This window comes from Onychomys torridus, chromosome 9 (genome assembly GCF_903995425.1).
Source record: "Onychomys torridus chromosome 9, mOncTor1.1, whole genome shotgun sequence".
NCBI lineage: Eukaryota > Metazoa > Chordata > Mammalia > Rodentia > Cricetidae > Onychomys > Onychomys torridus.
In genome coordinates, this window is record NC_050451.1 from 74,540,304 (window position 1) to 74,550,842 (window position 10,539).

At 39.9% G+C, this 10,539-nt stretch overlaps 1 pseudogene; it reads right to left on the minus strand.

The window, feature by feature from the left end:
- Positions 1-611: 611 nt before the first annotated feature.
- On the minus strand, positions 612-1,172 carry LOC118590778 (annotated as a pseudogene).
- Positions 1,173-10,539: the final 9,367 nt, after the last annotated feature.

The following is a 10,539-nucleotide window of genomic DNA, read 5'->3' on the forward strand; positions in this document are numbered from 1 at the left end:
TTACCTTAGCCCTCTGTTCTGTCTAGGTTTTTGAATTGAAGAGTTATATTCCAAGAGTAAAGAGGTTTGGCGATACTCTCGAGAAACAGCAAGTTGTCTGAATTAAAGAGTTGGACTCCATTGTTGATGCATGAGGGCTGACAGTTTTCCCACCCCCCTGTCCATGCTGCCCTCCAGAAAGCCCAAGTACTCCCTACTTTGGCACCTACAGTTACTTCAAACCACACAAGCTACAAGTCATAGTTGTAGCCCTCACCCCAGTCATGACTCCCTAAACCCTATAAAATTGTCTTTCTCCACTTTTTTAGCTGTGTGCAGACCAACTTGGAAGCATATTTTGCTGTCCTCATCAGACACATCCTATGGATAACAAATCTTTTCACATCCTCTTGGTGTTTATATTATGTCATCTCAACCAAATTCAGGTTAGGGATTGACTCCACCGCTGTGGGTTGAACTCAACTGTTTAAAATGCAAGGCATTTTAAAATGGTTAGTCTTAGCTACTCCTATGCAAGGAAAGAAACAATAAAAACTAGCTTAGAAATTACTTTCTCTTATGTCTTACTCTTATTTTATTTTGGTCAGATACTCTTATTGAAATATCTTATCTTATGCTTTCTTGCTAGCTAGGCATTCCACTGCCCCACTGTTGATATCTATAATGTTGCTCATCCACATTGCAGCCCACAGACTGAAGTGTCCAGAAGCTCTTTAATAATTGCAGAGTGTTCTCGACTAAAGAGTGGTTGTGTATCTGTTGGGAAATGTTGACAATCTCATCAAATGTGACATTTTCACTGTGCTCAAAGTTTTTCTGCTTCTTTCCATTTCTTGATGACTTCTCCAGGGCTTTGGTAATCAGAACAGAGGCAGAAGGTATGACTTTAATATAATCCTGTCCTGAACAGTCAGTTTCACTGGAACCCTCAGACCTTTCCAATCACTAGTTGCCTTGAGGAAGTCATCACCAGCTTTTCTTAGAAACAGACCCAGGGTACTGCTCTTGGTGACCAGGGTGGATGTGGCACCAACCTTACCTCTGGCACACTTCAGATACTTCACTTTAATGTGGTTGGGGTAGAACTTGAGAAGCATAGTGGGAAAAGCTGGTGAAGGAGTAACATGGATTCAGGAGGACCAAAGAAATTTGCACTGTAGCCTCCTCCAAGCAGAAAGCCAAAAGCTTAAATCGGCCACCATAATGCTATTTTATCGAAGGCCCTATCAAAAGGGAAAAGAAAATATTGAGCCTAAAATAATTTTAAACCAAAGAAAATGGTTTTTGTTCACTAGCTGAGCAAAAATATTTTTCAGTGGAGGTGCCTCACATTTGGTAAGGTTGTGAGAAAATAATCATGACTTGTGCCAAAGACTGAGTGACTTACACAAACAGCCTCAAAAGCAACCAAGTCCTTTGACCCACTAACTTCATTTCTAGGAACCAATCCTAAAGTGAAATTAGAACTATATTGAGGGAATACATATACATACTCTCGTCTCATTATTTTTACAAGGAATTTTCATGCCAGGAGTAGAAATGTGCACGTAGGTTAAACATGGAATAGGAAGGCTGTGATGAAACACAGGCCTCTCACCTCTGCTTCTTCATCTTTTTCTGGTCCTTCTGATATGTAGTTCTGTTATTTTTAAGTCATGTGCTTACCTGCTATTTCTTGAGTTACCAGTTTAAGGCATGGTGTGTTGATCGCGTTGGTGGAGCTGGAATATTGCCTCTTCCCTCACCACCATTCTAATTGTCCTATTTGCCTTTTCCTTTTGCAGCAGGAACTCACTATGCAGCTTCAGGTGACTTTGAACTCACTATGAAGACTCACATCCTCGCTTTCCACCATCTCTTCCTCTCGATATTGTTACAACACACTCTTCATTTACATTCATTGTAAATCCAGTCATGGTAAAGCTTGTGTTAAGCCAAGGAAGAACTGGGCAACAGTTTTTCTTTTTTGTGTAATGTTTTGCCTAAAGTTAATCATCTTTTTCTTTGTCATTCTCCTGGTGTTATCATATTGTAGCATTTGGCTCCCCTCCCGAGAGCTCTACTCTGTTTGAGACAGATATCAGCTACCCAGATGTTCTCTTCCTGTTTTCTCCCTAGTCTGCTTAAACATGTCTTCCAGTAGCTTCACCAAAGGAGGAGGGAATAAGGAAGAAGCTCTCCCCATCCATTTCCCAGTGTGTGTGTGTGTGCCTGAGAAGATTTTTATTGTTTCTTTCGTGACGATTTCATCTTTGTTTTTTGTTTCTCATTAGTTTGGTGTTGGACTTCCTGCTTTGATCTAACTTACTTCCCTTTATTTCCTGTCTCTTTATGTTTTGTTTTCTGAGGGTTTCTCAACTTCATCCTCCAATCATTTTATTGATTTGTTTATGATGCTACCATATTTCTAATTTTAAGGGTCTTTCTGATTCCTTGATTATTTCTTTTTATAGCTTCTTCTGTTTGTTTTATAGATGCAGTATTTTTTATTGCTCTGAAGATATTAAATATAGATTTTTGTTTTCTTCTTCATTGCCTCTGTTTTTTACGGGTCCTTTTGTTCTGTTTCTTTCACTTTACTCTTGGATAAAATCCTCAAATATATAGCAGTGCTTATACCTTCATGTTGAAGGCAAGCAATATCAGAGCTGCTGATTGGATACTTAGTGTTCATGATGAAGATGCATCTTTCAGTAAAGACGTGATACACATGAACAAGATTTGTCAGCAATAGGCTAAATTGGATGATGTTTCGATTTGAAGTAAACAAGGCTCGGTACGTGAATAATCACTGATATTCTGAGACCTCCACTCTAGAAGTGCTATATTTCTTCAGAATTCTCTAATTCCCAGCTGGAGGTAAAGGGAACGAGCTAAAAGGCACCATATGGCTAGCAATTAGGATTCTAGAAGTTGGACAGGTGGAGACCACTGAGGATTCTAAAGATTTATGTAATCGTGATGATCTCAGCTCTGCATCCTCCTCCATTCCTGCTTACTTGAGCTTTGATATTTTCATGACTTAGAGAAGGGAGACAGACAACTGGACAGACGGCGCAGTAAAGGGAAGTAACTAAAGGGACTTTTTGGTTAGTGCAACAGTGCACCATAGTCCTCAGAATGGATAGGTCTGCAAGAGCAATGTAGTTTATTGATACTTTGGGTTTCCTGAAGATGAATCCTACTCTTAGGACTAACTCTAGCCAGCATAAGGAGATAAAATGTTGTAAGCCAGATAAAAAGCACCAAGTAGCAGCCTCACATACAGCTATATTGCTAAAATAAATCTTCCTGGTAGCTGGTCTGGAACTTACTGTTTCTGTATTGAATTTTAGCCTATTTTTATAGTTGGGTATTCCTATAAAGACACTTATTACACACTGCATAGACCTTATTATAAACAGTAGCTACAAAAAGTGAATTATGCAAAAGAAAAATCTTGCATTGTTAATAAACACGCTTGTTAACAAATATGCAGCAGAGAAACAATATACTAGGAAATAGTCACTATCCCCCAAACAAATGCTGATTATTCTGAAGAGTATTATTTGTAAATACCCATAGCCTTTGGTAAATTTTCATAAATGATATCCTGAAATTTCAAGTAATGGAAGCCAGGAGAGTTTTGCCTTGCTCTACCACTAGAAGAAAATGAGCAAAACCTCCTTGTCCCCTCCTAGACTCTTTGTTCTAATTAGGCTCTCATCACTATCAAAAAGAGATGATCTCAGAGAACACTTCAAAATAGGGAAAAGACTTCAGGATCCAGAGGAAGGAACAGAGGGCTATAGAACATTGTCTTCTGGGCATGGCATGACCATTGCATTCTGGAACTCTCAACAGCTGCAATTATGTGCAGAGGATAGGCAGCTATCAGCACTGTCATGAACCCTAAAAGGGTATGTGGGGCCTCACCCCCTTCCTGAGGATTTATTGGAAGCTAGTGGTTGCTGGAGAAGGAGGGATGTTTTCTTCAGTGATGTAGCCACTGTGAAGTTGTGCATGCTCCTGCAAATAACCCTCCACCCATGCTCTTATAAGTGGTCCCAAATGAAATAAAATCAAAGAGAAGCTAGAGATATAGCTCAGCAATTAAGAGAAACCTGGGTTTGGTTTCTAGCACCCACTTGGTGGCTTACAATCATCCATAACTCCAGTTACAGGGAATCCAATGGCTTCTTCTGGCCTCCTCTGGCATTAGGCACATGTGTAGTATGCACACATATGTGCAGGCACCTAGGTGCTTGATTTCAAATTAGTCTGCATATTTTTGTGAAGAAATTTCTTTGTTGCAATTAATTTGTACAATCAGCAGGCTTGAAGTAAAGCATCCCTTCCTACACACCCAACCCACCCTATAGAGGGGCCTCATCTGGTCAGTTAAGCTCTTAGAAACAAAGACCAAGATTTTCCAAATAAGAAAGAGTTCTGCCTCAAAACTAAAGCATGGAATCTCTGTCTTAATGTGACCTACAAAGCACAGATAACAAAAGCCAAAATAGACAAATGGTTTTACCTAAAACTAAAAAGCTCCTGCACGGTAAGGAAACAATAGTTGGTTAAGAGATAATCTACAGAATGGGAGAAATACTGTATGTACATCAAACATTTGGCAAGGATTAATACTGAGATCCAACTACTCAGTAATAAGGTATCACCTAAGTCAGTTAAGAATGTGAGAAAACCCGAATAGGAGTATCTATACTTATGTCTATATTGCTAAAGAAGATATGCAAATTTCCTACAGGTATAGTTAAAAGCCTAAATAATTCTAATAATCAAGGGAATGCAAATCAAAACCACAGGAGATAGTATCTCATATGTATTAGAATGGCTGGATTCCAGAAGATGAAAGAGAAAGGGCTGATGAGGATGGAGGGTGTACTGGCTGGTTTTCTGTCAACTTGACACAAGCTAAGGTCATCAGAGAGGAGGGAGCCTCCATTGAGAAAATGCCTCCTTAAGATGGAATGGCAGGCAAGCCTGTGGGACATTTTCTTAATCAGTGATTGATGTAGAAGGGGTCAGTCCACTGTGGATGGTACCATCCCTGTGCTGGTGATCCTGGGTTGTATAAGAAATCAGGCTGAGCAGGTCTTGAAGAGCAAGCCAGTAAGCAGCATGCCTCCATGGCTTCCGCATCAGGTCCTGCCTCTAGGTTCCTGCCCTACTTGAGTTCCTGTCTTGATTTCTTCAGTGATGATGAAATGTAAGCAAAAAAAAAAAAAAAAAAAAAAAAAATCATTCCTACCCAGATTTGGATTTCGTCATGGTGTTTCATCACAGCAATAGTAACCCTGACTAAGACACAGAGGAAGGAGAACCCAGGTACATTGTAGGGGAATGTATTAGCACAGATACAATGGAAAACAGCTTGAGGAGTCTTCAAAATTAAAAAAAAAAAAAAAAAAACCTACCATATAACCCAGACCCCACTATTTGGTGTGTGTCTAAAAGGAATATGTCCTGATCACACTGCCAGGGGCCCCTCAAACAGACCCAGCTACACAACTGTCTCCCGTATGCACAGCAGGTTCCACAGCTGTTGGTCTAAAGTTCATGAGTTCCTTTGAGCTTGGTTCAATTGTCTCTGTAGATTTCCTCATCATGATCTTGACCCTCCTTGCTCATATAACCCTTCTTCCCTCGAACCAACTTTCTGGATCCCATTACCTATAGTGGGACAGCTTGCTCCCTCCTGATAAAGCAGGAAGGGACTTGGTCCTGCCTCAACTGAATGTACCAGGCTTACTTGTCCCCCCTAGGAGAACTTAACTCTGTTGGAGGATGGGATGAAGGGTAAGGAGAAGTGGAGGGGAGCAGGAGGAGGGATGAGAGAGGGATCTGTGGTTGGTATGTAAAATGAGTAATAAATAAGTAAACTAATTAATTAATTAATAATAAATAAATAAATAAAGGGAATATGTCAAAGAGAGATCTACGTTCTCAGTGTCATTGCAACAGCATCCACTGTGGCAGAGGTACAGAATCAAACTGACCATAAAACAATGAATGGGTTTTTTTAAGTAGTACATACAGCACACACTATATATTTCATCTTAAGAAGCGAAGAAATCCCTTTATATGAAACAACCAATATAAATCTGAAAGATTTGTGCTGAATGAAATAAAAGCAGCAGAAAGACTAATGTAATACATAACGTCATTTATATGTAGAACTTTTAAAAGTTGGTTTTACAAGCAGGAAGTGCATTGGCAGTTACCAGAAGTCAGACTGAGGTGCTAGAGGAGATGTTATCCAAAGGCCACAAAAGTCCTTTTAGTTGTTAGGAATAAGGAACAAGGTTTATCATTCCACTTGATGGCTTCAGCTAATAACAATGAACAGTATTGTCTATTTCAAAATTACTAGATGGGTGGAGTTTGCATTTTCTCACCACCAATAAACAGTATGTATATGAGATATTAAATTGACCCAGTCATTCTGTTATCAATGTGTGAATGTTTAAGAACATCATTTTGAATAACATAATGTATATATTTTTCACTTTTGATTTTCTAAAAAGTAATAATAAGAAAGGGGAAAGGAGATCTCACCTTAGTCTTTGTTTCCAAATCTATAGCCAGGCTTGCAAACTTCACTTGTCTCAAAAATTGCATAATTTCTTATAATTTCTCAATCTCTGCATCCAAATATATGTTTTATATATGTACACACCCATATGTGTGTATGTATATAGATGTATAGGACTTATTCCTATATAGAAGAATTGTGTATATGTGTAAAATTGTGTATATAGACACACACGTGCACACACACACACACACACACACACACACACACAGTCTCTTATTGCTTCCTTTTGCCTCTGTCCCTGTGGAGACAGTTGATGAGCATCAACAACAAACATGGGTGAAAATTATCACATATGCTGAATTCAGTGGGACTCTGACATCATAATCATAAAACTGAAAAACAGGTGAAACTGAACACGAAGATACCTAAAGATACATATATACATGGAGAAATGAGGATGAGGAAGGTAGATCAAACCCCAGTCATAACTGCACTCTGCCTCTGTGTGTGGCATCAAGCAAGGAGCTCAAAGCTCTTTTTTTGTGGTGTTGGTAATGTACCGCTTCTTAGGTACAGCAGTAGGTTTATGAGTATTCATTTTATTATTATGCTGTATATATTATACATGTACATTAAATGCAGCCTTTTTATGAAGCAAATATTTTATGATTAAAACTTCTTTTTAATAACAAATCTTAAAAGCACCTATAAAAGAACATTGTGCCGCCCTCACTTTGTTGGCTTGGTGACTGGTTTTCACATAAAATATTTCTTCCTGGAAGCCTCTCTCTGTTCCTTTCTCTTAGTAACACTCTGGCCTCTTTTCTCCTTGTCTCCCTCACACTTTTCACAGCTTCTAATCCATTAACCACTCTGACATATGGAGTTACATGCCCTTCTTATTACACTCTGTTGGGTCCACCTTCTCTAGGTCTGATTTCCCCAACCCTCTCTCTCATCATAGGTAGATTTTCTTATAACTTGCATTTTGCACCCCCTTGTGTGGCAATCCTACCCTCCATTTCCTCTCATCTTGCCCTAACTGAAGGACATCCCAGAGAGGGCCACGTTCCCAGTGCCTCCTTGTGCTTGAGGACTTCTCTTAGCCTTGTCCTTTTCCTTGAATAATTCATTTTAGCTCAAAGTTCACACACACACACACACACACACACACACACACACACACACCCCTAAATTTCTTTCCTTCAATTCTCTCTTTGACCTTTCCTAATCTGGCTTTTTACCCACTTCAGTTTACTGAAAATACAAAGCCACAAATTACCTCTTCCTGGGGGCCTGGGGGCCAGCCTTTGCCCCTGACCTTGGGGCTGATCTTGAAATTCTCTCTCTCTCTCTCTCTCTCTCTCTCTCTCTCTCTCTCTCTCTCTCTCTCTCCCTTTCCCCTCCCCCTCTTGATCTGTCATTTGATGGGTCCCCGCAATGGCCACCAGTACTAAGGAGAAGGCACGCAGATAGCTACCTAAAGAATTTTGCATGCCACAAGGTAGCTCCCAGCTTAAGAGAGGAGCCTGGAGATGAGAATGAGTGTTCCATTTAAAGGCTGAATAAAGAATTGATCGAGCACACTGAAGTGCCTTGAGGAAAGAAAGAACTGCCAGTGATTAGAAAGTGCAGACTTTCTTTCAAATAATTTTTTCAGCAATTTAACAAATAGTAGTTTTAAATAGAAATTTTGAAGGCATTTGAATTGAGTCCAAATCTCAGGATAATAGCCTGTCCTCTCACCTCTAATATATTTCTGAACAGCATATTTGAGTTTTAGTTTTAGAATTAAATATACAAGCAGCATATTGAAATTATCTGTTTGACTGGTTTTTATTTTAATTTATAAAGAACTAAAAATAATCTCTAAAATCACTTTTGAATATAAGTCTTCTCTGATAGTCTTTATTTGCTTGTTATCAAATATTCAGGCTGGATATTTTGTTTACCGTAATCTATTAGAAGTGGCCCTGTTGGTGACCTGCACCCTAGCATTGAAAAACCCTCTCTTGGTGCTCTGCCAATGCCCACATTTGTGGGGTTCTCATTTCTGTGGCTCCCCACTTTAGTAACAGTATAGGGGCAGTGAACACCACTTAAAGAAAATGATGCCCTCCTGTTCGAGAGAATGAAATCTGCAGCCTGGGTGAAGACCAACACTCCAGTTGGGCAGACCAATCACCTGGCTAAGGGACTAGCCCTCAGAAGGCTGGACCATCGGTCCCGGAGGCGCGTCCACCTCAAACCGTGCTAAAACCATTCGGGAGCCATTGTCTCTTTAATGAGATAGTGGACACTTCCTTCACCATTCTCGCCTTCTCGTCGCCTCTCGTCGCCTCTCGTCGCCTCTCGCTTCAGTGCACCACTAGGTTCTTTAGGTCCGTCCACCCACCTCTCTTAGCCCTGAATCAGAAAAACGCAACTTTTCCCTTTACTACCCCTTTTCTCTTTTGGATGCTCCCCATGGTCTAGCTTTTTCTGGTACGTTGAGTGCTTTCGCTCTCTGCATCTGCCCACTTCATTCCCCCCCCCACCCCGCCAAGATTTACAGCTCACCTGTCCTGAAACTCTTCAACTCTAGTTAAAATTGTCTTTGAGATTTCTTCTGAACCCCATCTCAAATTAGTTTATTAATTAAACTAAGAGCCCCAACAGGGGAACCCCGATGTTCACAGTAGCTTGTGCATGTAAGACTCCCAGAAATTTCCAATAATAGTACCCCCACCTCTGCAGCTGTTTGTCTTTCAAGCCACTCCGCACTGAAGGAAGTCCTTGCTCGCTCGCTCTCTTCCTTCAGCACTCACAGTTTCTCCCATTATCTGACCAGCAGCAAGTGCCATTCTGTTTTCACCTCCCCTTAATCTGTTTTGTTTTGTGTAATGTATTGGATATATTAGTTACTTAACTTCTGTTGTGCTTGTATACATCATTCAAAGGTACTCACTCTATATTCTATTGCTTTTTCAGGCTGTGTGTTACCCAAGGAAACTCCATTTATAAATAGCTTTTGACTCCATTTTTGAGGGAGAAGGACAATTGCAGCCCCTGGGTGAACACATGAACTGTGTCATCTCTCAGGCACCAACTATCTAGCATAGAGTGATAAATGACTTATTCATGAGACTAGAAAGCGGGCCACCTTACAAGTTTTTTGGAATGAACTGAAATGGTGGGGGCAGGTGGCCGTATTAAAATGATGTCAGAGAAGCAGGGTCCATGAACTTATTGGACATATCAGACCAAGACCAATGTCGTAACTCTCTCACTTAGACCCCATAAAGTAGCGATCACCTAACACTGCTGTGGCATGGCCCCATACCAACCTATCATATGATATATGGTGTGTGCATAAAGGACCAACGAGCAGTGGACTCTGAGTGCCCCAGAGCTTCAGATGGGCTAGGTCCTATTATGTTGGCACAGTGTACTCAACTTCCTGCCCACCCACGGGTTTGCCTCTCTGGGATCTGAATCATTTCCTACTCCAGATCCAGTTTAGAGTTTGACCTCACAGCTGAACTCTTCAGCTTAGCTCTCAAACCTGACTCTAGCACTTCCTGGCAATGGTCTGGATCATCCATTATCAATACAGACTACTTCTCATACTCCTTCTGAAACCTTTTGAATTCTACTACAGAATCTTGAACTTTATACATTCTGCAAACCATATATATATATATATATATATATATATATATATATATATATATATATGTGTGTGTGTGTGTGTGTGTGTATATATATATGTATATAGATACTTAGATTTTCTGTGTGATTTGTGATATGTAAATTAATGTTAGTAATTAAAATAGAAATAAAAGGATCTGTATTTGCCTTGGCCAGGTTTCCAGGGTAGGCAGGATTTTATGACAAATTGATGACCCTGAAATTGGTAAGGCTTATGAATTTATTGTTATTTAATGAATTCTAACATTGAAGAAAGACATATATGTGTTCATCTGTTTCTAGTGTAACATACCCACAACACCTTTTAGATT